This window comes from Topomyia yanbarensis, chromosome 2 (genome assembly GCF_030247195.1).
Source record: "Topomyia yanbarensis strain Yona2022 chromosome 2, ASM3024719v1, whole genome shotgun sequence".
Lineage (NCBI taxonomy): Eukaryota > Metazoa > Arthropoda > Insecta > Diptera > Culicidae > Topomyia > Topomyia yanbarensis.
This window is the reverse complement of record NC_080671.1, coordinates 78,037,773-78,065,068: the sequence shown is the minus strand read 5'-3', so window position 1 is coordinate 78,065,068 and position 27,296 is coordinate 78,037,773. Positions and strand designations below refer to the sequence as shown.

General features: G+C 39.0%; 1 protein-coding gene across 2 annotated transcripts in view; it reads left to right on the top strand.

Moving 5' to 3' along the window:
- Positions 1–11,912: 11,912 nt before the first annotated feature.
- Positions 11,913–27,296, top strand: part of LOC131678499 (uncharacterized) — a 354,661-nt gene continuing 339,277 nt past the window's right edge. For both annotated transcript variants that reach the window (XM_058958693.1, XM_058958691.1), the window contains exon 1: positions 11,913–12,987. The gene's annotated coding sequence lies outside the window, so the exon portion shown is untranslated. The remainder of the gene's footprint in view (positions 12,988–27,296) is intronic.

The following is a 27,296-nucleotide window of genomic DNA, read 5'->3' as shown; positions in this document are numbered from 1 at the left end:
TGAAAATTTTTCCAAAATATGACCACAACTGCTTCGATTTGTAGTATTAGGTCACTAACATCCATTCAAAGTCTCTTTGGCCACATTGGCACCCATCAGCGGTTCTGGAAGCCCCGGCGGAAGTATCCAAATTCAGAATAACAGTCACATCGGTTTCTCGGAGATGGCTAGACCGATTCAACCAAACTTAGTCTCAAATGAAAGGTGTTGCGTAAATGGCTATTAAGTTTTATCCCGATCCGACTTTCGGTTCTAGAGTTACGGGTTGTGGCGTACGATCACATAGCAAATTGTGATTCAAATCGATACTCCGATGAAAGCAAAATAGGTAAAAATTTCGCTAAAATGTCTCTCAAACTACTTGAATTTTCAGTTCTAGATCACCGACGGCCAACCAAACTTTCGTTGGCTACATTGACCACCATAGACTGTTCCGGAAGTGCCCGGGAAAAGTGGCCATCTTTCAAAATTAACGAACTCACATCAATTTCCCGGAAATGGTTAGGCCGATTTTCACAAACTTAGTCCCAAATGATAGCTATATTATCCCCACAGATGCCTATAAAATTTCGCACGGATCGCTTATATGGTTCCGGAAATATACACTGAACCGTCCGGTCACATATGAAATTCCCATATAATCCGCAAATCAAATTTTTTTTTCAAAGGGGGGACCCCATGAAATTCCAGAAATCGAATTCGTATTTTTGATGCCAAACATCTTTAAAATGCATGAAACGTCGAGATTTTATTTTTTTTATATAACAATCGACTTTTTGGGACTTATCCGATTTCGCTCCGTTTTTCAATTCAATATTACCGTGGCTGGTTTTTCTTTTGCAAAATTTTAGAACTCGAATAATCTTTTCTTATATATAGTTGTCAAGTCATGTATAATAAAATTGTAATGTATACATTTGAAAGCTTTTAATAAATATAAGCAACTAAAAAATTCTCGTGTTCATGATTGAGAAAGGCACAATTGCACCGCTAGGTGGATTAAAGCAGGTTTTCTTCTTCAAACGATTTTTTTTGACTTTTGTTATTTTTAATTTACATGTCATTTTAAAGTGATACAGAAATCATTCTTTTCATCTTAAGATAAATTTTTTGTTATGATTGTTTCGGTCATTTCAATATGAATTGGAATAGTGATTTAAAAATTATATGGGATTGGTTGGTTTTGTACCTGTCTAAAATGGTCCAGGCATAGTGAAAGACGCTAAGTCGACCATAATAGTATCAGGCTCAAAAAAGCAGCAGAAGCTTGGATTGGATTTAACTCAGATGGAATGAAGAGCTGAATCATTTTGCCACATTCGCAGATCGCTTGTTAGACATAGCATTTTTGACCAATTTTGAAAGCAATGAAAAACATTTAAGCTCGGAGGAGAAAAACCAGAACAAATCAAGCGTTTTCCTCGACAACCCAGGACACCAGGATAGACAGTAAAAAACCAATATACACCCAGGTTTTTACGCGGTTTTTGCGCGGTTTTTTACGAGGTTTTTTTACGCGGATTTTCCAATTAACGCGGTTTTTTTTCTACGCGATACGTATACCCCGCGTAAAAAACCTGGGTGTATAATATAATCATGAGTGAATGTAATTTCCTAAACTACCTTAGTAGTGTTTAATGTCGAAAACCAAAACTGCATAAAAGATATTGTTTTAAGAATCGTACCATTTGAAACCATTAGTTTAGCAGCATCTGTCATCGTGCATTTTCAACCAGGTCTTGAATGAAAGGTAAACAGCTCTTTCATCGAATGTGACCATGTTTTGTTTATGCCACTCACTGCATAGCAACACCCGTGCCAAGAACACCCAGAATCGCTTTACCGCAACAGGCTCAGAAATGTGTTACCGTAATTGCGGGCGAACAGATTTTCCGGAGCGTTTAGCGTATCCTAGCTAAAGGAAATTGTTCATCTGTGCTGTACATTGGCGGTCAAGGTTTATAGCACCGACCGTAGTTACACGACATTCAAGGATTGCAGATCGTCGTTCGTCACCTATGCGAAAACGGGTCTGAGAAGAACGTAAATTATTTCAGCCAGTACGAGGAAGTGAGTGACCTTCGGAAAGTAACCGATTGGTTGGCACTCATCTGACGGGGTGATTAGGGTTTGTTAGATGAGTTTCTGGGTGTACAGTAGAAGATTTTGTTACCTTTTATATGGATAATCAATATGCCAGCGCCACGACAAGTTCTAAAGTAAGCATTTATTTTACCACTGATGATTTATTTTTTTTAGTAGACGTGAATTAATGAAAATTTTTAAAAGTGTGAAGATTAGTATCACTTTTAAAGTCTTTCATACCAATATGTAGTAGTTCCACTCCTAGTGTAGCATTGAGTACACTTTTTAATAACTGCCCGACCTCATAAATAAATTCAAATTTAAAGCCGTAGTAATCGCTCACGTCCAACCCTTAACACTTCATAACGATGTTTAATTGATTTTCTACGAAAATGTTAGCTTACTTAACGATGGATTTATGGGTTAGGATCTTTGACAGTTAATCCAGCAAAAATATGAGTACCACATGAATGGAAGATTAGGAAATTTTTATAAAATATTATTTTTGTATAATGAACATCATGAAAAAATAGTTCGACTACGCATCTTTAAGGATTATGGTTTAGCGACCTGATACACTGAAGGAGTGGTTGATCGTTATGATCCCAGTAAAATGCAAACAGATGATTTATGTTATTTGGGCCGCTTACTGTGGTCATGAATCTAATAAAAATAATAAGGTGCGATGAACACATAAGTACTTATTTTTAAACGCAGAAAAAAAATTTACTCCGAATCAGCGTCTGACAGAAATTTCATTTTCCGAAATGAGTCACTGAATCGATCAAAAGAGTTGCTTCTATATAGTGAGTGAATCGGCCACGACTCGCACTCGAAACTGAATCAGTTTGCCTATCCCTAGCACTTCATACTGACAGCTCTGTCTGAAACAATCATAGGGTAATAGTTCCCCAATTCATCACATTAGTTAGACCAGTGTCTGCTTTCTCTGTTTAACGCATTAGTTCAAATGGTAGGATGAATAAGGGTGCGTTGCACTCGACTTTCCACTTCGCTCAAATGCAAGTATTTTACATTTTCCTGGTCAGATTTTCCATTGTGTTACTACTTAGACACGAAGCAAAGATGTCGAATCTTATTTAAGCACAATCCAGTGACAGTTGGACGTGTCATCAACGAAATAGTGTGACATCATGACTAATGAGATGAATAAGAGCTCGTCTACCCTAAATTGATCTCTACTAGAAAATAATTGGAAAGTCGTGGAATGTTATTGTTGGATACGTCTAGTCTAGTTCTCGAGAAGTTGCTTACTTGTCATTTCAGTAATTTTCGATTCAATAATGCAAAAGCACTATTCGCAGTCGGTTATCTGGAGCTTAAATAATATATTCCACAAATCTGAAGTAGGGGAACATGGGGAGACTTGATCAAGCGCAAAATTCTATTTTCGGCTATGGCGTCTTCTATTCGATTCTTAATGTTTTTTCAAAAATATTTTTATACTTGTTTCGATCCCTTAAGGTAATTTTGAAAGCTTGGAGTAAAAAAATTTTTCCTTGCAGAAAATATTACGTGATTAATAAATTTGCATTAAATGATGTAATTTTTTATCAAACTTTGTATAGATATGTCCACTCGACTACTAATTACTATTAAAGGACTAATATACCATCTTAATCCTCGTGAAGCAGTGAAATGATTTTACATAAACTGGAACATTGGAATAGTTATTACTAGAATTCGCATGAAATTGAACGCAATAACTAATGTTGGGGAGGCTTGACCAAGATTTTATGGTGAGACTTGACCAAGTGGCGATCAGCTGAAGAAAGATACAAAATTCCTAATATTTATTATGCTTTGGTATCTACTGTTAATGTTAATCACGCCATAAAAAAATCCCACCCCAAACAGTCTTTATATTTTAAAATTTGTATGCAAAGTTAGCAATAGTAGGATTGATTTCGTGACGTGTGAACATGCAATGCAAGCAGTACAGTTAATCCTTAAAAAGAAATGCATTTAAAAAAATCAAAATTTGTCAGATGCAACTCTTTTATATTTTTTAATGCTACCTAAGGATCTTGGCAATAGGGAAAAAAAATACCATTTTGTTTTATGTCATTATTTTTTGTTATGATTTTTCAAAATTCTCTTGGTCAAGTCTCCCCACGCCTTGATCAAGTCTCCCCGCAATGGGGAGACTTGACCAGAAAAAACGATCACAGAAAAACTTTTGTAACTTTTCAAAAATTTAATTAAAAATTCTGCAAAAAATCATGAAGACACGCAATAACTTTGCGCATTATATCTGAATGATTTTTGGGGGATTGAAGGATTTTTTAGAGATTTATGCAGTTTTAGCTGAAAACCTGGTCAAGTCTCCCCATGTTCCCCTACACAATAGCGAAACTCAGTTTTCATACGAGCAATGGTGAAATTGAGCAAATTGGAATTTGCTAGGTGTTTGCTTGGGAACACAAATTGTGTCTGCGTTTTTGGGAGCTAGCGTCAATCTGGCGCTAGTTTAATCCTGTCCCTGAGTTAGTGTCAGATTCTGACGAGACGAAGTCGAAACGGAAGTTTCAGAACTAATTTCGATATAGGTTTTATGCTCTTCTCGCGCAATGTTAGTTTTAAACAATTTTCTAAACAATGGGGCAAAACTAGTTTTAACCAAAATTTTTCTCCTCTATGGAGAAATATAGCATAGTCCAATTATTATTTGGTGAAATACAGTCGAGTCTCCAGGTGTTTGGTGGTGTAGTAAAACTTTTCTGGGGCTACCACCAACAAGTTTATTCTCTCTTCGATAATGTTTTGAATGTATCTATAGTGGAAAGTTGTTTGATGAGTCAGTTTTCCTGGACGTCTAGACGCTAGACGTGGCTACGAATCACGACGGACATTGAAAACATGTTGGCAGTCTTCTAGAAGACGAGAGCATAACCTTGGTAGAGTTGTATTCTACCTTGTAATTACTCGACTTTCAGTCCTCTAAGAATAATCCAGTTCGCCATTTACAAGAAAGCTTTCTTCACCAATTAACAGGCATTGTAATTCTTACTCACTCACGCGAGAAGGTATTCAACTTTTCTTGGATAAGCAGAGTCGCAAAATTCTCCGTCTTCTCAAATAGCGTGAGAATATCTTCTTCCGGTGAAACTAATCTGATTTTTTCTTCTCACCGGAATCAAGATCCAGAATATATGGGCACAAATAGCACATTGTGGTCGAGGTTTATTCCTTGCCGTGTCTTCTCATAATTTGCAGAGCGAAACGAAAGGAGAAAACAAACAGCAAGTGAGTTAAATCCACAAGTAGTTCAAATCGCTAGCGAGTAAGCTTAAGCTCTTTACCACATTTGATAAAAAACTTTAGTATATCTCTGAGTATCAGTCGTCCAAACACGGTGTCCTCTATATAAGTAAGGCCGAACTCGAAATCGGAATTGCGCTACTGCTGAGCTAAGATCTGCATATTAGATGATATGAGGTTCCGTAGTAAGATTCACAAAGACCACATGCCAATGACTCAGCGTGCCGAATAGTTGCCATGTGATAATTGAGTTTGCAGTGGCTAGTTAAAGCTCTGGTCAGCATGCCGCAGTAGAGTTTCGAAAATTGTTGATTTTCACTGGGCACGATTGTTCTAGAAACACCTTTGTTCGGCGACAGGTTTGTAGATTTCTCCAAGACAACTTGGATAAGAGTAGAAAATATTGTCCTGGACTCAAATTGTTCCAATCTTATTTCACGACAATAGATGGTGTGGAACCAGCACGTCTTTCCATCAGAAACCGTCAGTGTACCATACACTCACTCCTCTCGAGAAGGAATCTTCACATGGAATGTCCAGTACAGAAAACGCTATTGTATTATCGCTGGGAGCAAGAATATCTTCACCCCATGCAACCAAGCCATCCATATGACAGTATTGGACGTATGTCAGGTATAGCGGGTTAGTCGCAGTCGAACGCCCAGACGTGAAGCCATGTTGAACGTCTCTTAGGGACCACTTCCAGTGAGCATAAAGACGTTCCATAATAACCAGCTCGAACAACTTCGAGACAGCATTCAGTGAAGTAATTTCTCGGTAATTGTTAACGTCTCGTTTATTTCCCTTTTTGTGGACTGGGAACATGTTCGCGAGCTTTCAGCACGATGGAAAAATGCCACTGGTAATAGATACGCTAAAGATATGAAGAAGCAAAGTCACTACAACGTCGTTTTGCCTTTTCAGAAGTACTGAAGAGAAATCGTTGGGCCCCGGATTGAAGGGCGATTTTCTCGCAATTCGTGGTTATGATTTTCCGTACGTATTGTTAAGCTTCTAATAATTCTCTTGATGGCCGGACGCCCAGAGATTGCAAGAATCTTGAATTGCGCGCGAATTTCAGCATAATTTTTGATCGAATACCTATCCTTTCTTTCAATCTACTTCCTCCTGTGACACTTATGAAGTGTGCAATAGTATGTACAGCCTCTAGTAATAATAATTAAGTGTCGGACTAACATTCCTTCCGAGCGGCAAAATCAGGAGGCGGCATTTCCTGCTCAACAAATTTTAATATTTTAACAATTGTAAGTTTTATTAATCTCGATAAAAATCAAGTGCGGGTGAAATGCTCGAATGTACATTATTTTCGTGTCTGTTGACGATTAAAAAGATAGGGAATCGGGACTGACGTATGCGATCGAACACGACTATACACATATTCCTCAGTCTCAAAAGATTCAAATGAGATGAGTTTCCGAGTGCACTTGAAGTTGTGGGAGTATGCAGACTAATTTGCTGGAATTAAACCAGGAAGCTATATCATATACAGGGTGTTTGGTTCATCGTTAAGAATCTCTCGAGGGGTGATAGAAAATCATTTTTGGCGTCAAAAATCATTCTACACAAACTATCAAATCTCAACTGGTACAAAGTTATTCAACTTTTTCCGTAAACAGCTTGTTTGTCTTTTAATATCTCTAACTCAAAAAGTATACTTTGTGTTTCTAATCTTTTAATTCCATTGGAAAGGTGTTTACTCTCCTGTTACGTGTAACGTGGTCCAGTCGATAAGACAACCGGTCTAATAAGTGTTCTATAGAAGGTTAGTTTCGTGCGGTAGCGTACGTTTTTCGACCGAATGTTTTTTTTTGGAACCGGCGATTACCAAGGTGTAAACAAACCAGCATTTTTTGTTCACTGATTTCTAGACGGAAGATTATCTGAGAGCTTAACCTTCTGACAGTCGCGCTAGTGCACTGAGTGCACGCTGCTCTGAAAATCTAGCGAAATTGTCTTTGGGCACCAGCGGGTATTCGTTCAGTGAGCCTTTTGTGCGACTTCCGGAGGGTTAAAAACGATAAGGCCGTTGGGAAGACAAGACGCACCCAGCGTTTGAATATATTTTTTTAGAAATTAGTTTATAAATTTATTCTCAGTCCGAAATATCATATTTGGTTTGATTACTCAAAAATTTTCAAACGAACTAGAATTATTTCACATTAATTATTTATTTATTTCTTATTTTATGTGTCTGTAGAAAAAAGCCCCACCTTGTCCCACTTATTTCTCTTCGTGGTTATAAAGTCAAAGGGTTCTACTCGTCACAAACAACATTCTAGCTGCCGCCATCTGCCGCTTCGTGGGTTATTACAAATCTTGTGGAACATATTTTTTTTAATATTTATGATGAAAACACCCTTTAAATGTCATGATAGCATCTATCACTCTTAGAAACTCTTTTTTATTATTGTATATTTTCGACGATTTAGGAATAAAATATTTTAATCCAGAGATTTTTTGATAAAAAAAATTTAAAAATTCATTTTCTCGAGTATTTTTTAATGTCATGTAGGTTATAAACGTGTCGATGGGGTACGCTACAACAATTTCATATATCTTAGAATCCTAGTGACATATGATAACGATGTTAGCCGCGAAAGAAAAATTCATGTTGCTGCTGCGAATATGGTTTACGTAGTCAGCTGAAGTCCCACAGCCTAAGAATGCGCGCAACATTTGCTCTATTTAAATCGCTGATACTCCTTGTTGCTCTGTACGGCCATGAAACATGGAGACATGGAAGCAGGATATCGAGTGCTCGGCTTGTTTGGGAGAAGAATGTTACGTTCAATACCCTGTAGCACAGTAGAAAATGGAGAATGGCGCAGACGCATGAACCCCCAATGGTGCCAAGTATACAACCATGCTGACATTGGAAGGCTATCAGCATGGTTGTATACTTGGCAGACTACAGTGAACTGGGCTTGTAGTGCGGAATGACGAAAGAGAAACCAGTTAAAGTTATGACCTGGAAGAGATTGTCGACTTCGGGGCAAATCCCGCTCTCGCTGGCTATGCACAATTGAGGAAGCTGCGCGTGCGGTGGGCGTCCATGGAACTGGCGGTCCAAGATCGAAAAACCTGGAAATCTAAAATACATTCAATTATGATTCGGATTGTACGGTCAATAGGTCACTAAGATAATGATGACGATTGTTAGTTTGTTTATGTAAATTCGACAATATGACAGACTCATCTTGGCCGCCTCTTCTACTAGGGACGTTTGAGAGCATATAGGACTCAATTTGTGACAAGCAATTACTTACAAAGCTGAGGCACGAGCTACACGGTGCCGCAAAATAAAAAAAAGAATGTTACTTTTCAAGTGATCCAGAAATATTTATATTTTTCATAACCATCAGTTGAAAAATGGCAGTGTTATTCATTTTTTCTCCGAATTAGAAACTAGCTCGCATGAACTTTTAAGGAGACGGTTTCATATAAAATTTTCAAAAAATCGATTTTTTTGTTCGATTGCGTATACATTTAAAAGTATGTGTGCGAACTTCGAAGTTAAAATTAGTAAAAACAACGGAAGTTATGAGTTAGAATGCCATAGTGCGCGCAATGCCTAACTAATCCCTTAAGAGTTCGTGCAAGCAAGTATCTAATTTGGAGAAACAAAAATTAACTTTACCATTTTCAACCAAATTTTGAGATAAACAGATCGTTAAATGCAGAACTAAATCTCGCCAAATTTTTAATAAAATAAGAAGGTTGAGTAATTTTCCTAATTTTCATGAAAAAAATCGCAAAATATTGATTCTTTACAAATTGTTGTCCCAAACCCGCAGAGTATTTTAAACAAAAGAACATAATTTAGCATACCGTTGGAAAAGTTTTTTATTCAGAACACAGAAATTGAAAATCGGTTAAAAATGACAGTATAGATTTTTTTGGCGGCAAAGGTCCGGAAAATACGAAATTTTTTGCAATATATCAAGATTTTGAGGGAATACAGCTTTTTTATACATTATTTTGAATTGTATTTGATGAGATCTACAACCTATTCTAGGTCACTTGAAAAGTGCACTATAGCACCGTATTATTTGTAATACTCCAAACGCAAGAAGAAAATGAACATTGTGATGATTTAGTATGAAAAGTTATTATTTATATAATATACATTGATCCATTCTTGTCCGACTTTTCCCTGGCGCACATACGGCTCCAAAACAATTTTTCATCAAAACTGTGCGGATCAAGGAGTATGAAAACTCTGGTTTAGATTCTTCTTTCGCAGTGCTGCAAGCTACTCAAAATTTACCACCCACTGCTCAATACAATTCCCCTAAAATATTTGTATGGAGAAGGTAGTCGAAGACAGCCTAAATTGATAGGGTTTATCAGTTTTCAATAATAATTCGAGTAATCATAAATATATCAAAAATTTATGTTACGCCCTGAACAGAAACTGTCCTTGGCAGCACTGCTCCAGCGGGATCTAGCCAGATAAATTGCAATTATTTCATTTCTACGAATAATACGTATATATGCTCAAATGAAATTTAATAATCTCAACAATTAATTTTATAAGCTAGTCTTGCCTTAGCTAAAACTTATAGTTATAGATAGAAATGGGTTTAAAGCGGTTAAAGGTATATAAAGTTTCTCTGATCGTTTAGCTAGAGAATTTAAAAAAAGACATGGTTGAACGCCAGTAATTCACAAGAATTATATTTTAAAATGATTTGCCCCATGCTTTGATCAGTCTTTTAAGTTTTTAAAACACGTTATATTTTTTTAAATAATGGTGATGTATTCAATAGGAACTTTTTAGCAACTTCGCGATTTTTTGTCTTTATATAATATTAAAATTAATTAATATTGCGCTTAAATTTCATACTTTGATTTTATATTTTATAAAGGATCTACCAACAGCGCGGCGCTAACATGTGAGCGGAGTCATAGCGCCACCTTTCGCGAGCAAATTTATGCGCAGCACTACCGCCATGAAAAAATATTGACAATAAAATCATTTTCATGAAGACATTTGCTAATACTTTTATCATATTTGTTTCATGTAGGTGGGGAAAAATCGAACTCTTGAAAAATCATTATAAAAGGGGCGGCAAATTGAATTTTTAGCCCCGAGCGGCAAAACACCTTGCGCCGCCACTGGCATCCAAACAGCTAATGATTACAAATGATGGTAATACCACATATTGAAACATGGTTCCGCATAAAAAACGCATTACACGAAAAAACAGTATAAAAAATCGCATAAATAATATTTGTGTATTCTTAATTTCGGGCATATGTTTTGAAAGCCAGTATTTTTTCTGAACTCATGGGCCCCTCCCGAAACCTTTTTCTGGCTACGTACTTGTTTCATAATAATTTCATTCATATACTATAGGATTCCGTTATTCGCAACAATATTTTTCCAGCCGCCAAAACTGGAACTTTATTTTGATAGCTTTTTTTTTTCCAATTTGTGACTTCAAAAATGTTACAAGAAATTTTAATTATGTAACAATATGTGGAATGGAATGACATGATAGAAAAAAATTAATGAGCAAATTAAATTTTATTTGCAAGACTCTCTCCCATAAAAATAGTAACTATGACTCTCATGTTTGGAAATGAAGTCAAAAGTGATATCAATTATTACAACAAAATGCGTATTGAGCATTTTTTTAAAGCTTTACTATGTACAACAACAATGTTGCCAAAAGCGCAACCCATTTGTTGCTAAAAACGGACCTTATTTATAGCCGAAAATGAAGCATGCCAAAAAAAGAAACTTACTGTAACTACAACTTGCGTCCAATACCATATGATTTATTTTCACGTACACCACATGTTTTGAAATATTTAGTTAATGATCTAGTTGATCTAGTTATCCGTTCTATGTGTTGCGGATATGAGTTGAAAACTGGAAAATCCTACCAGCGACAATCGTTTTTTTTCTCTTGTTCAGTACTAGTCCACGACGTCGGAAGTAGTGCGCATTAAAGCGCATCAGTTTACGAAAAATGCACACTAATTTTGACGTGATTCCATTGTTCCGCATTCGTCGTGAAAACATCTGGTCACATTTTTATAGTTTTTTAAAAACTAAACTCATACAAACGTTATTAACCAACATCTGGGTGTACGCTCGCTTAATTTCACCTGCAACTCACCAAATGCAACAGTTAGCTATAATCCCACAAGTGAGTGCGAGCTCCCAACGTGCCATAAAAATTAATCGGTCACTCACAAACCGAAAGCACCAACCACCCAATGTTGCCTTCTCCGATTTTCCTTTATGTTGCTTTCCATCTATGCTATATGAGTACACGCTATGCTCTAGCCACCGACCCGAAGGCAGGTTTATAAGCAGCACCGTTGCAGTGCGCGAGCAAAAAACAGCTGGTTGTTTGAGAGCCGTTTCGCATCATGATCGCGTGGAACAAGCTCTCGTGAGCTTCCTCCAACCCAGCCAGGTGAGTGCAGTTGCATGTTTTCGTTCTTCTGTGTGCGGTGGTGTGGTGCCTCTTCGCCTGCTGCTGCTGCTGCAGAGTAGACCAACTGCGAACAGGTCTCGGCGGCCTACGGTTTAGTCCATATTGGTACGTTCAACCGGTCAGTTCGAAGTGGTGGATAGTCGTCCTCGTACTCGTCGCCGTCGTGGTTGTGTAGCACCCCTTCTAGAGTGAAGTTTCTTTTTCTGTACAAAGAGTTACATAGAGGAGAGGAAAGAGTTGATTTTTATTTCTCTTCTGAAGTTCTGTAGTTAGGTACCAACCAACCAGTAGGTGCGGGTGAAATCTAGAACGGGACCGTTTTGTACTTAAGTGTGAGTTGTGCTGTTGCAGTGCCCTCGCGTCCCCACCACCTCCGTTATCCGTGTGGTTAGTAGCGTGCCGATCGTTGGGCTTTGTAGTGCGCGAAATTGCAACAAAGCATTTTGCCTTGAAGTTCGAGGGCTTATTTGGAGTAGCGAGTAAGCCCTGAATAGCGAATAACCTCGTGATCGTTGCTTCATTGTGCAGTAGTTGAGCTGTCCTCATAGAGAGGTTCATACAGCAGCAGCAACCGGGTGTGTGTGTTTGCGGCTTTGGATTAGTGCACTTTTTGCGGTGGATTTTGTATGTAGGTAGGTAGAGGCATTGGAAACTGGCTCGCTCGTGCAGCATCGCTTGTGTTTAGTGTTGGAACGAGTGTGTTACGCTGCTGGGACGCGCTGACTAGAAGGAGCATCGCCGGGTATCGGTGTACGGTGCAGAGTGATCTATAGGATTGAAAATACTAGTTTGTGGTCGAGTGTTGCCTTTTTTGGAGGGAGCAGCAACAGCAGTAATAACAACAAAACAACAGTGCCTCGGTTTTGTGAATTAATGCATGAGTCAAGATCAGCAAGAAGAGAATAAAGTGATACGAAAAAGTTATAGCGAAGGTAAAGCGAAAAGTTACGCTTGGTTTTCAACGGGAGAATACACAGTGTAAACAAAGTGATGAATCTTTTGGTTGGCGAATTTTAGGAAAAAAAAGAATGAAAATTGTTTGTGAGGTGTAAAGAAGACAAAGTTCTCGGCTCTAGAACAAAAGACACCAAACTTGGAAGTTGAGCATTTGTTGGTCAATTAACTAGATTCTTTTACGGTGTTGCAGGTAGGTTGGGGAAATTCTACATTTTGATTATTAGAACCATGTCTATTATTTTGAATCCTATTTTCTAAAGTATGCAAATTCATATTAAATAAAAGGAATTTGGTATGTATTACTTGCCCAGTTCTGATGAATTACTTTCCAAGCACATAAATCTCTAGGAAAGAAATCAGTTTCTCGAGGAATTTGCATTTCGATTTTGACTCACCAGTATCTGACACTGCCTTAGCTTCACATAGACGATAAATTAAAAAAAAACACTACTTAACCCAGTCCCAGACACCAGAAATTCTATTTACTGATGAGAAACAGTAAAAGCGAAACACACTTTCGGCTAGCGAATTAATGCGTTGTATGCACATTTCTCCCAAAGAAGAAAATAATAGTAAGAAATTTTGCACATTAAGAGCAATGATTACTCGACTTGCTAAAGCTAGATTTTGAGCCCCTCATGCAGAAAATGATTTAATCCGATTTTCTCGTTGGTACGCATAAAAATATTTTCCCCGGATTTTCGAATCCGGGAAGAAAACATAAACTACTAGGATTCAAAACTCCTGAGTAATGCAAAAATCCCGAGATTCGCGAGGAAAAAAAATCTCGGGATGGAAGCTCTATACTAGAAACCGTACTAGCTAAAGATATTCAAGATTCTTTTTTTTCAATTAGTAAAGCACTACGGTTACGTAAACTACCATAAAGGGTGTCCGACATCAAACTGCATCACAGAAAAAAGTGCTGTAGAAAATTACCTGGTGGACCGATCGTTTTCGAATTTTTAGACAATAAAATAATTCCCATTGGTAAGCTTTTGGTATATTTATTTCATTCAACTTCAGTATTATAACCGTACGCGCGCACCTTACGCTTAACTCCACTCATTACGATCTGTACAAGATCTGGCTACTGCTTCTTATGTATGGAAACCCACTTTTTTCTCGTGTCTTCCTCAGATTTGACCTCCTTGGGATGCTTCCTTAGTGCCTGCTTCATAATTCCCCAGTATGTTTCTATGGGCCTAATTTCTGGTGCGTGGTGGGGGTTCGTGTCCTTGGGTACGAAAGTAACCCCGTTGGATTCTTACCACTCCAGGACAACATTTGAATAGTGGCATGAAGCTAGATCCGGCCAGAAGTTCGTAGGGCCCTCGCTTGAACAGAAGAAGCAGATGCTTCTGTCGACACTTCGTGAAGTAGATCTCCCGGTTTACAGTCCCCGTTTACGCGAACGGCGCACTCTGTTTGCTATATGCGTAGATCGCTTGCCAAATCGTGTATTTATTGGAAAACTTTGAAAGTTTCTGCTACTCCTCTTCCTCCGGAACATCAAACTTTTGCTGCACGGACGCTTACATCTTCGTTATCCGTAGGACTTTGATGCGTTAGGTGCCCCAGCTTTAATTGAAACTGTTTCTCAAATTGTGGTAAAATGAACCTCTAACCAAACAGACACTACAGCTTTGTTCAAGTAGTCGAACATCTTTAGGAATGAAAATTAGAGCAAATTACTTTCATTCAGTAAACAATCCAATTACTGAGCAGATTAGTGTCAATATAACGAAGTGACGAATTGACTTAGAAAGTGTAACCGAAATCGTCATACAAAGTTGGCCTTACATCTTACTTACTTTTCCGGAAAGGGGAAGTAAGTGCGATTTATGCCCTTCGATGTGTTGGATGCAAGAGATGCTGAAATTATTGAGCTTATTTATATTTGTAGTTGCTAGTTATTTTGATGATGTCATCAATGATACATTTAACAAATTTTACGTAAATTAGAAGATAGTAATCGACAGTGTTAAGTGATTTTCTTTCGATTTGTGGATAATTTTCTTTAATAGAGTAAATTTTCGGTAGTTTCCTTTAGTTGATTAAATCATTGGAATATATATTTTAATCCGATTGATCACCAAGAATCTTTCTTGGTAGGGGATCTGATTTGCTAGGCCAGGGCCAGTTTTGAAAATATATAAAAAAAAGTGTTAGCATAATGCCATTGAACTGGTAATAGTAGCAAGACGCCAGATCAAGAAAAAAGAAGTTGAGCCTTTTTTTCGTATCTACAAATCGCCTGCTAAATAAGATACTTTAGTGCAAATTTCTAACATTCTAACAATATGTTTCTACTGATTTCGATTTAGCGTCTTCTACACCTTGCAAACGTGTAGTTTAGAATATTTTCTTATATTTTATTGCATTTTCTAGCTCCTTCAAGACTTGTCATATTCGGTTAGCATATAAAGACTTTGAACTCCTGAATATCCGTTGTAGTAACGAGAGTGGTTTGTAACTTGTAAATAAATTATAAAAATCAAATTAACTTCAATAATCCGTCGATGTACTATAGCCTTTCTTATGAAAAAGAACGTGTTTTTAGGATTCTGGTTTCAAAATTTCATCTCATCAGAATTGAAGATTTATGCAATAATTTTAAAGCTCCTCCGGAAACAAAATCCTGGCTATGGGCCTACCGAATGTATATATTGTTGAGCGTAATTTTTTCGAAACTTCTAGTGGAAGTGACAGTTTTTTCGTTGAAATATAAGCAATAAGAGATTAGGAGAAAAACGGTACATTATGGTCGGAAAATTAAAAAATCCTGCAATCAATCATTATCTTTCTTTGAAGAATTATGGGAAGTTCAATGTGAAATTCAGTGCTTATAATGAAATAATTTAACGTGAAATTCCGTGTGAAATTCTCCGTGAAATACCACGTTAAAGTCCGTGCGATATTCCGCGTTAAATTCCGAGCGAAACTCTTTACAAAATTTCGCCCGAAGCTTCCTACAAACCGCGCGAATTTCGCGACAGTCTGCGTGCAGTTCCGCTGAAATTCCACGTAAAGTCCGCGCGAAATTCCTCGCAAAACCCCGCGTGAAATTCTGTATGAAATTCCATATGGAATTCCGTGTGAAATTCCGCGTCAAATATCGCCTGATATTCGGCTGAAATTTCACGTGCGATTCTGCCTAGAATTCCGCGTTAATTTGACATGAAATTCCGTGTTAAATGTGACGTGAAATTCCGCGTGAAATTTGACGTGAAATTCTACACTTCAGGTAAAATTATGCGCAAAATAAAACGTTAAAGTTCAGCGAAATTCCTCACAAAATTCCACGCCAAATTCCGCCTGATATTCTGCGTGAAAATTCGCGTGCTACTCCGCTCTAAATTCCGCGTGAATATGACGTGAAATTCTGTGTAAAATTTCATGTGAAATTCCGTGGGAAATTCTGCACAAAATGTTGCGTGAAATTTTGCGCGAATTTCCTCGTTAAATTCCGCATGAAATTCTACGTGAAACTCCACATAAAGTTCCGTTAAAAATTTCGCGTAATGTTTCCGTGAAATCCCACGGAATTCCGTGTGACATTCCACGCGAAATACCGGAATTCCATGCGAAATTTCGTCTGAAATTCTGCGAGAAATGCCGAGTGAAATTCCATATGAAATTTTGTATGAAATTCCGCGTGAAATTCCACGTGGAATTCCACATGACATACCACGTGAAATTCCGCGTGAAATTGAATTCCGTGTGAATTTCACGTAAAATACCGTATCGGATTTCGTTTCGTATGAAATTCCGCGCAAAACTCCGCCTGAAACTCCGCGCAAAATTTGACGTGAAATTCCATGTGAAATTTCACGTAAAATTCCGTGTGCAATTCTGTGCGAATTTCCATGATATTCCGAGTGCAATTCCGCGATAAATTTTCCGTTCGATGAAATTCCGCATAAATTTGACTTGAAATTTGCGTAGAATTTCACGAGGAAATTTGACGTGAAATTCCGTGTGAAAGTTCACGGAAATTTCGTGTGGAATTCTGTGTGAAATTATGCACGAAATACCACGTGAAAGTCCGTACGAAATTCCGCGTGAAATTCCGTATAAAACTCCATGACGTTCCGCGTGAAGTTCTGCTTGAAATTCCGCGTGAATTTGACGTGAACTTCTGTGCGAAATTTCACATGAAATTCTGTGCGAGATTTCGCGTGAAATTCTGCGAGAAATGTCGCGCGAAATAACGCCCGTTGTTCCGAGTGAAATTCCACGTGCAATACCGCTTGAAATTCCGCGTGATATTCAGCCTGAAGTTCTACGTGAATTTCGTGCGAAATTTCACCTGAAATTTTGTTAGAAATTCCTTGTGAAATTATGCGCGAAATTCACGTTGTGTTCCGCTTGAAATTTCACGTAAAATTTGAGGTGAAATTCCGTGTGAAATTTCAATTGATATTTCGTGTGAAATTCTGCGCAAAATACCACGTGAAAGTCCTCGTAAAATTTCTCACAGAATCTCACGAGGAATTCTATATGAAATTCCGTAAGGAATTCCGTGTATATTTCCGCACGAAATTACGCGTGAAGTTCCACCTAATATTCCACGTGAAATTCCTCGTGCGATTCTGCCTGAAATTCCGCGTAAATTTGACGTGAAATTACGTGTAAATTTTGTTACTTGCCGGGCCTTAGGGGTCACGGCTTATACAGCCCCTAGTCCCTGGTCAAGCCACGGGGACCGTTTAGGCTGGGCTCCGAAGGCCTCTTTTCTTGGCTATCTCGAGCTTGAGGCACGGAGGCTTCAGGGTCGGCTCAATGTCACTCTGTCCCAATCAGAAGAACAAAACGGTCTTTTTCACTTTTTTTCAATTATTTATTATAACTTACATTTTTGTGTGTGAGTGTAGGTGTATACAAGGCCGGCCGGCGAACGCTGGGACGACGCGGGAAACGGTCGGCTGCTGTTGCGATGGCTACTACAACGGGATGCTGCTGCGAAGGTCTGCTGTTGGTGTGGCTTTGCAGTGTAATTTTTAAGCAAAAACAAACTATTTTGTCTTCATCCGACGTTTCGGTCCGTTTGGGACCTTTTTCAAGGATTCGATAATTGTTGTTTTGTTGTCAGATCTGTTGTTGTACAACAGATTTTTGTCCCAAACGGACCAAAGCGTCGGATGAAGACAAAATAGTTTGTTTATGCTTAAAAATTAGACTGCAAAGCCTAAAAATTGGAAACAGTCGACTCCAGTTCAAAGGTGTGGCGATGCTACACGTGGACTGTTGGGTGGCTGGATCCGATGCGACCAGCGATGCCACTTTCTGGCGTGCGCGTCGATAGGCGATCACTGCTGTTTCTAACGGTTGATCTTCGGCGACAGGCCGACGATTCAAGGGCATTCTGGCACCTCGTAGATGGTTTCAGCTACCTGCTGATGGCTTGGAAGTCTCGATGGAACCTCGTGGCTGGTTCAGTGTGCTCGTGGACACTTTTGACGTGCTTTTAGCGATGATTGTGCCACTATCGACGACGGGCTGTTCAAGGGACACCACGTTTGGACTATAAGCCACTCCGATGGATTTAGGAGTTAATATAATGGGTCCTGCAAGCGGATAATAGTGACGAGGGAGGGAAATCTTATTGGCTTGCTACTGGGACTGCTTTAATTTTCGTTTCATACCTGATTCCTTCTTGGTATTTATTTATTTCACTTTCTATCACTCCTCTATTTGCTCCACTATAACTTTACGTTTAAATATTTCCAACTGTCTATCTTCTTAAACTTTTAACTTTGATGTCTGCCTTTCTTGAAGTCTTTAGCAAAGGAAAAGTTTATTTAGTTGAGGCATACTAGTTCGGAATTCAGTCTCTAGGGCGGCGGAGTTATCAAATTTTTAATAAAGCTAGATAGAAATGTGGTGTCTTCGAAAAAGTTGTAGGTCTTATCATTTTAAATATATACTCTGAAGATGCAAACTTGTTAGGTCCTGTATGTTTCGAGATAGAGCATGTTTTAGTTAAAAAATTTACGTAAAAATCGGCAAGAATGAACCTCCAGTATAAAAATCGGTTATAAATAAATAATTCGTTCGCAGGAACATCCGTATGTCGTGATGTTCTCGATTAAAAGTCGGCTAAAAAAATTACTTTGCAAGAAACGGAAATATTTTTTTTCCGTTTTATACTGAAGGTTTTTTTTTATCCGATTCCCAGTATGATTTTTATGCTTGCATATTATATCGAGAGTCCCAGTAGGATTTTTATGCTTGCAGTTTATATCCGGTTTTTATATTCTAATACATTCGAAACGATTATTAGCATGTTCTGTCCTTGCGACTTTCATTTTCGATTGCTCATATCTGAAGTATTCGCTCAATATCACAATCACGGCCCGCTGCAAATTGCCTTAAGCAGTGTTTTGGGTGACATTTCCTGTCTCGTCTGCAATTCTGCCTCTGGGAAGATTTTTTCACATAATTGCTTTTGTTTAACTCACCATTTCGATCTGTTTTCCCCGTTGGATATCACCAAAAAAAAGTCATAGATTTATTGTTTGTTGTAAATTCAAAAATTCTCGGTTTGTAAGACATATAACTTGGACTGACCCAGCCCGCAACAATCGAAGATCATGCTAACAATTAATTGAAATAAAGATTTTTCTGTCAATAATTTTATTTTCCTTATATTTTTATTCGTAAGAAACTCGTCAATCCTATAACATTAAAAAAGAATGTAATGTGATTGTCTTTACTGTCTAGAGTCTTTGACGTGTTATGAAAGTTGATACCGATTTAATATCTATCGGAGATATCTGAAATTACAGGCGACTAGAAACATATTTCTTCGGCGGCGACAATTTTTGGCACAAAATATTGTTATCGCTTTCCTAGCAACAGGAAAATGCACTCGACCTCCCCTTATGTGAGAAAACCTCCGTTACAAACGATTCGACCGGGCAACCGATCCGACAAAGCTCTACCCAAAGCGGAAATTATTTACACTTTCTTCAATTTGAGCTTTGCTTTCCGTGCTTGATTATGTTGCTCGTTTTTATTTTCTATTTTCTTTTTTCTCTCGGCTCGTACTGATAGCCCCAATTACAGACAGGGCACGGCTCGGACGAGCATTTTCCGGTCAGGTATTCACCGTTCTATGTGGGCCGACGGCCATCCTCCCGCGCGACAACTCGCATTTTACAGAGCTTTTAAACGTCCCTAATTGGCACCTCTTGAAGAGTGCATAGGACGTTTGTGTCAATTAAGCAAGTTTATTGACTTGTTTTCTGAAAATAAAAAAAACACGGATACCATCCAAAGAAGAGATAGTAGTATGTTACGTAGAAACGGGAAACCCTTCTATAAAAATATGAAGAACTTCAATCGAGGGTGTTGCCTAGGTTATCACGTGTTATAACACCATCGCTGAAAGGACAAATCGTGAGTGAATGAGTGAGAACCTTGCATGCAGTTGAGCAGGGAAGAGGGAAAGGGAACAATCGCCCATTGAAATCGTACTACGCCACCATCAACGCTACCTATACTATCCAAGCAACCGGCACTGATTGGAGAGGTACAAGTTTTTCCTCCTGTTTGTAAATTGATTGTCATACCACCGACTCGCACAATAGAATGTCATGCGATTTACGTAGGTAGGTACATACTGTTTTTGCCAGCTGCAATCATGCACATGTTACATAGTCTAATGAGCGAACGCAAAAACGCGCTACTGATTGGAAAGCGGTAAACTATTCGAACAAAATGTTTTGACTGCCGTTTGTTGTAGGTATGTTTCTGGTACACTATTTCACTGTACACCTAGCACTACTGCACGGTGGGATGACTTCAACGTTAAAACATGGTCGGAACTATACTAGTTAAATTAAGAACATTTGAAATTATTATGTGGAATGAAATTAATAAAAAGAACGATTTTAATGTGAAAGAATTATCCTTTTTAACATTCTCCATTCAGGTCGATAAAATCCGACGGGTAGTGGAAATTTTATTTTTGAAAAAACTACGATAGGATATTCCACAGTGCCCTCGTCCAGCGCTCTGATCACTTAAACCACACAAAAAATTACGCTTGCTAAAATACCACCGGTAACGTAACACCACCGATTATAGGCAGCGGTACTTTTAGCACACCAAACCCACCGGTATGACGCCTTATTTTGCTGGCGCTCAGGCGAGTCGTATGAACTCCGGCAGCGTTATAATTCGATATGTACGGACAAAAGGTGAATTGTTTTGTGCATCGAATTAGGACCTAATCAAGTTGGGCGTGTGCGTTTGTGATTTAATATGTACACTCTGGGCGGACGTGATGGTTGAAAATGCATGAAACATGTTTCACCGTTGCACTTGAAGGTATTAGAAACTGTGGTTTTTTCGCTGAGCAGGTGTTGCTTTGTATCGAAATAATACTTTTCGCAGAAAATTGATTTAAAAATCTCGCAAGTTTGATGGGGTTGAAAGTATCCCCAAGTAACAATACACTTCTCGACAAACATATGACTACGGCTTAAAAGTCAATCATCTTTGAAAGGAAATTCTGGACAAACCGTTACTGACTAAACACAGTTCATAGCAGTTAATGAAAGAGAAAACTTTTCTATTTCGTGTACTATCAATATCTGTGATTGACAAGTAACGGTTTGTCCGGAATTTCCTTTCAAAGAGAATTTTGACAGCTAGCTTTTAAGCCGCAATCATATGTTTGTCGAGACTTGAACATAGGGTAAGGTGGGGTAAATCCGACCGTTGGGTAAACCCGACCCCCCTCTGTTACCGAAAATCAGAAGCACTACGCGAACTAATATCAATGGTGTCGTGTAGACCATCGAAAATAATCATTATGGTGGCATGACAGCATTTTATTAATCTACATTGAGATGCTCAAACGACAAAAAGTGTGTTTTTACAACTTTTAATTTGACTTTTGTCCATTATTGCCTACAGGATATTTCTGATTGTTAAAGTGATTGCATAAAAAATGTCAGTGGATTTAAGTTTTTTTAATAAAGTCCTACAAAGTGCGTAGATTAATTTGGTTCAACCTTTTTCATAACTTTTTTTAATTGCATCGTAATGAAAAAAGACGCGGTGGCGCAAATCCGGCCTCTAAATAGTGGGTAAATCCGACCGCTTTTTTGCTAAGAAAATGTTTATTGATCAAATTGAAATATATTTTTATTGTCATTTTATATTATTTTTATGAAAAATGGTTCATAATTACAAACGAAAGACACAAAAACTTGATGATTATAGTATTCGTCCAGCAATTGCTCCGATGCAAATGGGAATATCATTAGGTGCCACTGCTCGTGATTTTAGCATTCCAAGATTGACATTAAACTCCATTTTCTTCATGTTACAATTCAATAACACAACATTCATTGATTTATCATTGAAATACCATAAAATTTGGGTAATATCTGCACAAAATCAACCAAAAACATAGGGGGTCGGGTTTACCCCACCATTTTTGAAAACAGCAAAAATGAACATTTTCGTTAAAAGCTTGGATCTCAAAATATTCTCAAGATCCGAATAAAATGATATATATATATATATATATATATATATATATATATATATATATATATATATATATATATATATATATATATATATATATATATATATATATATATATATATATATATATATATATATATATATATATATATATATATATATATATATATATATATATATATATATATATATATATATATATATATATATATATATATATATATATATATATATATATATATATATATATATATATATATATATATATATATATATATATATATACATATATTTTTTTTTTTTGCGCGGGAGTTTAACCTTTAATTTGGGATATAAAACGACTTCATCCGATGTAAAATGAGCATTTTACAGTCAAAACCATTTACTAGTTCGGATTTACCCCACCTTACCCTACTTGAACTGATCGTAAATCTAACTATTGTGCGAAAGTGCCATAAACCCTTCTTAAGGGGTTATATCCCCTTTCTGTGGGGAAAGTTAAGTAAAACTTGAATGTTTTAAAGGATGTCCGGTCATTTGGCCGAACGCTATGTGGATTCCTTCCACTTAGCCGAAAGGGTCAGTTGGCCGCATGGGTCATTTGGGGCATTTGGCCGAACGCGATTTGACCGAATGCTGTTTGGCACAATAGCGTTTTGCAGAATGCCGTTTGGCCGAATGTCGCTTACAAAAATGCCCTTTCTATTTGACTGAATAACTGAAACAGAAAAATAGATAGATACGACCTAATAGGTAACGAATGGGATTTGTTTGGCTTGAATTGAATTGAATACTGTTTTTTTATTCTTAGATTAACAATATTCATTGTTATTGGTCTAAACCAGAACTGCTAATTTTCAACAGGTTTGTTTGAACTTGAAGGAGGAACAAATATCAAATCATGCCCTACTATGTTCAATTCGCAGTTTTTAGTTGCAGCGTTCATTCAAACAGTCGTACTGCTCAATTATATTCCTGTCGGCCAAATTAGCCTATCGGGCAAATTAGCCTGTCGGCCAAATTAGCCCGTCGGCCAAATTAGCCTGTCGGCCAAATTAGCCCGTCGGCCAAATAAGCCCGTCGGCCAAATAAGCCCGTCGGCCAAATTAGCCCGTCGGCCAAATTAGCCCGTCGGCCAAATTAGCCCGTCGGCCAAATTAGCCTGTCGGCCAAATTAGCCTGTCGGCCAAATTAGCCCGTCGGCCAAATTAGCCCGTCGGCCAAATTAGCCCGTCGGCCAAATTAGCCCGTCGGCCAAATTAGCCCGTCGGCCAAATTAGCCCGTCGGCCAAATTAGCCCGTCGGCCAAATTAGCCCGTCGGCCAAATTAGCCCGTCGGCCAAATTAGCCCGTCGGCCAAATTAGCCCGTCGGCCAAATTAGCCCGTCGGCCAAATTAGCCCGTCGGCCAAATTAGCCCGTCGGCCAAGTTAGCCCGTCGGCCAAATTAGTCCGTCGGCCAAATTAGCCCGTCGGCCAAATTAGCCCGTCGGCCAAATTAGCCCGTCGGCCAAATTAGCCCGTCGGCCAAATTAGCCCGTCGGTCAAATTAGCCTTTCGGCCAAATTAGCCGGTCGCCAAATTAGTCTTTCGGCGAAATTAGCCTTTCGGCGGAATTGGACTTTCGGCGAAATTAGCCTTTCATCGAATTTAACCTTTTGGTGAAATTAGCCTTTCTGCCAAATTAGCCTTTCGGCCGAATTAACCTTTTGGTCAAATTAACCTTTCGGCCAAATTAGCCTTTCGGCCAAATTAGCCTTTCGGCCAAATTAGCCTTTCGGCCAAATTAGCCTTTCGGCCAAATTAGCCTTTCGGCCAAATTAGCCTTTCGGCCAAATTAGCCTTTCGGCCAAATTAGCCTTTCGGCCAAATTAGCCTTTCGGCCAAATTAGCCTTTCGGCCAAATTAGCCTTTCGGCCAAATTAGCCTTTCGGCCAAATTAGCCTTTCGGCCAAATTAGCCTTTCGGCCAAATTAGCCTTTCGGCCAAATTAGCCTTTCGGCCAAATTAGCCTTTCGGCCAAATTAGCCTTTCGGCCAAATTAGCCTTTCGGCCAAATTAGCCTTTCGGCCAAATTAGCCTTTCGGCCAAATTAGCCTTTCGGCCAAATTAGCCTTTCGGCCAAATTAGCCTTTCGGCCAAATTAGCCTTTCGGCCAAATTAGCCTTTCGGCCAAATTAGCCTTTCGGCCAAATTAGCCTTTCGGCCAAATTAGCCTTTCGGTCAAATTAGCCTTTCGGTCAAATTAGCCTTTCGGTCAAATTAGCCTTTCGGTCAAATTAGCCTTTCGGTCAAATTAGCCTTTCGGTCAAATTAGCCTTTCGGCCAAATTAGCCTTTCGGCCAAATTAGCCTTTCGGCCAAATTAGCCTTTCGGCCAAATTAGCCTTTCGGCCAAATTAGCCTTTCGGCCAAATTAGCCTTTCGGCCAAATTAGCCTTTCGGCCAAATTAGCCTTTCGGCCAAATTAGCCTTTCGGCCAAATTAGCCTTTCGGCCAAATTAGCCTTTCGGCCAAATTAGCCTTTCGGCCAAATTAGCCTTTCGGCCAAATTAGCCTTTCGGCCAAATTAGCCTTTCGGCCAAATTAGCCTTTCGGCCAAATTAGCCTTTCGGCCAAATTAGCCTTTCGGCCAAATTAGCCTTTCGGCCAAATTAGCCTTTCGGCCAAATTAGCCTTTCGGCCAAATTAGCCTTTCGGCCAAATTAGCCTTTCGGCCAAATTAGCCTTTCGGCCAAATTAGCCTTTCGGCCAAATTAGCCTTTCGGCCAAATTAGCCTTTCGGCCAAATTAGCCTTTCGGCCAAATTAGCCTTTCGGCCAAATTAGCCTTTCGGCCAAATTAGCCTTTCGGCCAAATTAGCCTTTCGGCCAAATTAGCCTTTCGGCCAAATTAGCCTTTCGGCCAAATTAGCCTTTCGGCCAAATTAGCCTTTCGGCCAAATTAGCCTTTCGGCCAAATTAGCCTTTCGGCCAAATTAGCCTTTCGGCCAAATTAGCCTTTCGGCCAAATTAGCCTTTCGGCCAAATTAGCCTTTCGGTCAAATTAGCCTTTCGGTCAAATTAGCCTTTCGGTCAAATTAGCCTTTCGGTCAAATTAGCCTTTCGGTCAAATTAGCCTTTCGGTCAAATTAGCCTTTCGGTCAAATTAGCCTTTCGGCCAAATTAGCCTTTCGGCCAAATTAGCCTTTCGGCCAAATTAGCCTTTCGGCCAAATTAGCCTTTCGGTCAAATTAGCCTTTTGGCCAAATTAGCCTTTCGGCCAAATTAGCCTTTCGGCCAAATTAGCCTTTCGGCCAAATTAGCCTTTCGGCCAAATTAGCCTTTCGGCCAAATTAGCCTTTCGGCCAAATTAGTTTTTCGGCCAAATTAGCCTTTCGGCCAAATTAGCCTTTCGGCCAAATTAGCCTTTCGGCCAAGTTGCATTCAGCAAAATAACTGTTTCGCCAAATTACCGTTTCGGCTGAATGGCATTTGGTCAAATGACCCGGTAGGCATTCGAACAGTGCAGTAATAATTCTATTTCAGCAAGGTCATAATTTTTTGATAGTACATTTCCCAGTTAAAAAACACGCATTTATTTAAAGAAAAAATATAATAACTGGTGGATTTATGGCATTTTCCCTGAAGCACTCTTTTTAATGAGTCTTATGGAAATCCAGCAGATCACCACTGTCATTAACGACGCAACAAGACTTTCAATCAGTTCCATACAACCAAACCCTGTGTATAAACGAGAAAAGTTATACATCCAATGCATTCTCTATTCAAACGTCTCGATAATGTTGGCAGCACTCTAAAACCAAACATCCAGACCATTTCAAAAAGACCACTCGTATTACACAAAACATGGCGCCAGAGTGCAAAAAGTCACACCAACTTTGTTCCGGGATGGTTTCGATCCATTCCAACAAAGTACGGAAAATATTTTCACGCCACCGCTCCGTGCCCCATAGCTCCCGAGAAAAGATGCCACCGAACCGAACACAGCCCACTAAGTAGCAAGTCCAATTTTCGGCACTTTTTGTGGTGTACTTACAGTTAACTCTTACGTGCGGCATACGTCTCGGTGCGGCGGGTTCAAGGTATGTAGCTGCCTTGAAAACCGCACGCACCGGAGCGCCGTATCAAATTTTTCACGATGATGGGATGTACCCGGTGGTGCTACCTTTTCCGCTATATGCTCGAATTTCGGGGTTGGCTCTTTCGCGCCGCTTTTCGATGGGGCAGCATCGGAGGAGGCGGTGTGGCGTGGTGCTATGTTTACGGTTTTCAAGTTCCGCGTTTAAAGCTTCTTATTTTTATTCGCCCATATTTACTTTCGGGTTTTCAGCCAGCAATAAAGGCAGCCAGCCCCACAACAGCAAAAGGCTCACTTTTTGTGTCTTTGTTGTTTTCATTACATTAGTGAATTGCGAGCCCCCTTTTTTCTGATTATTCCGACAAGCGCGGAAGAAACCGGAGAGGCGAAACATAAATAGATGCAAACGCACACGTTTGACGTATCGGTTTGCCCAGGGAATGTTGCTGCACTCCACCAGGGAAAGGGGCACACTCTCTAATGTGGGTTACTTTTACTCTTCATCGGTGTGTTTGCATGAAATAAAAAGCCACAACCGGGGAAGGAAGGCAGGATGGAAGGAAGGAATGATGGACGTCGTCATCTCTCTGGTTGCTGCAATACCATGGCAGGTGTTTTGTGGGAGGCTGGCTTCGAATCCGTACGCGTCGTGATGGGAATCGATCGTAAAAGATGAAAGAGAATGAGGACTTGCATAAGTGCAGCATATAGAAATAAGGAGTAGGAAAATTGGTAATCGATATTTCGGTCAGCAGTAGAAATGAAATTGCATCCAAGTTGGAAAGTTTATCCCATTTGATACATTTGTTTTGCCCAGTTCCGCCCCCATAGAAAATTTCTCTGAAGGCTTTATTGGTTTGGCTGCGTGATCCAACCGCTGGGCATTAGATCTGGCAATTACTTCTTCAACTGGA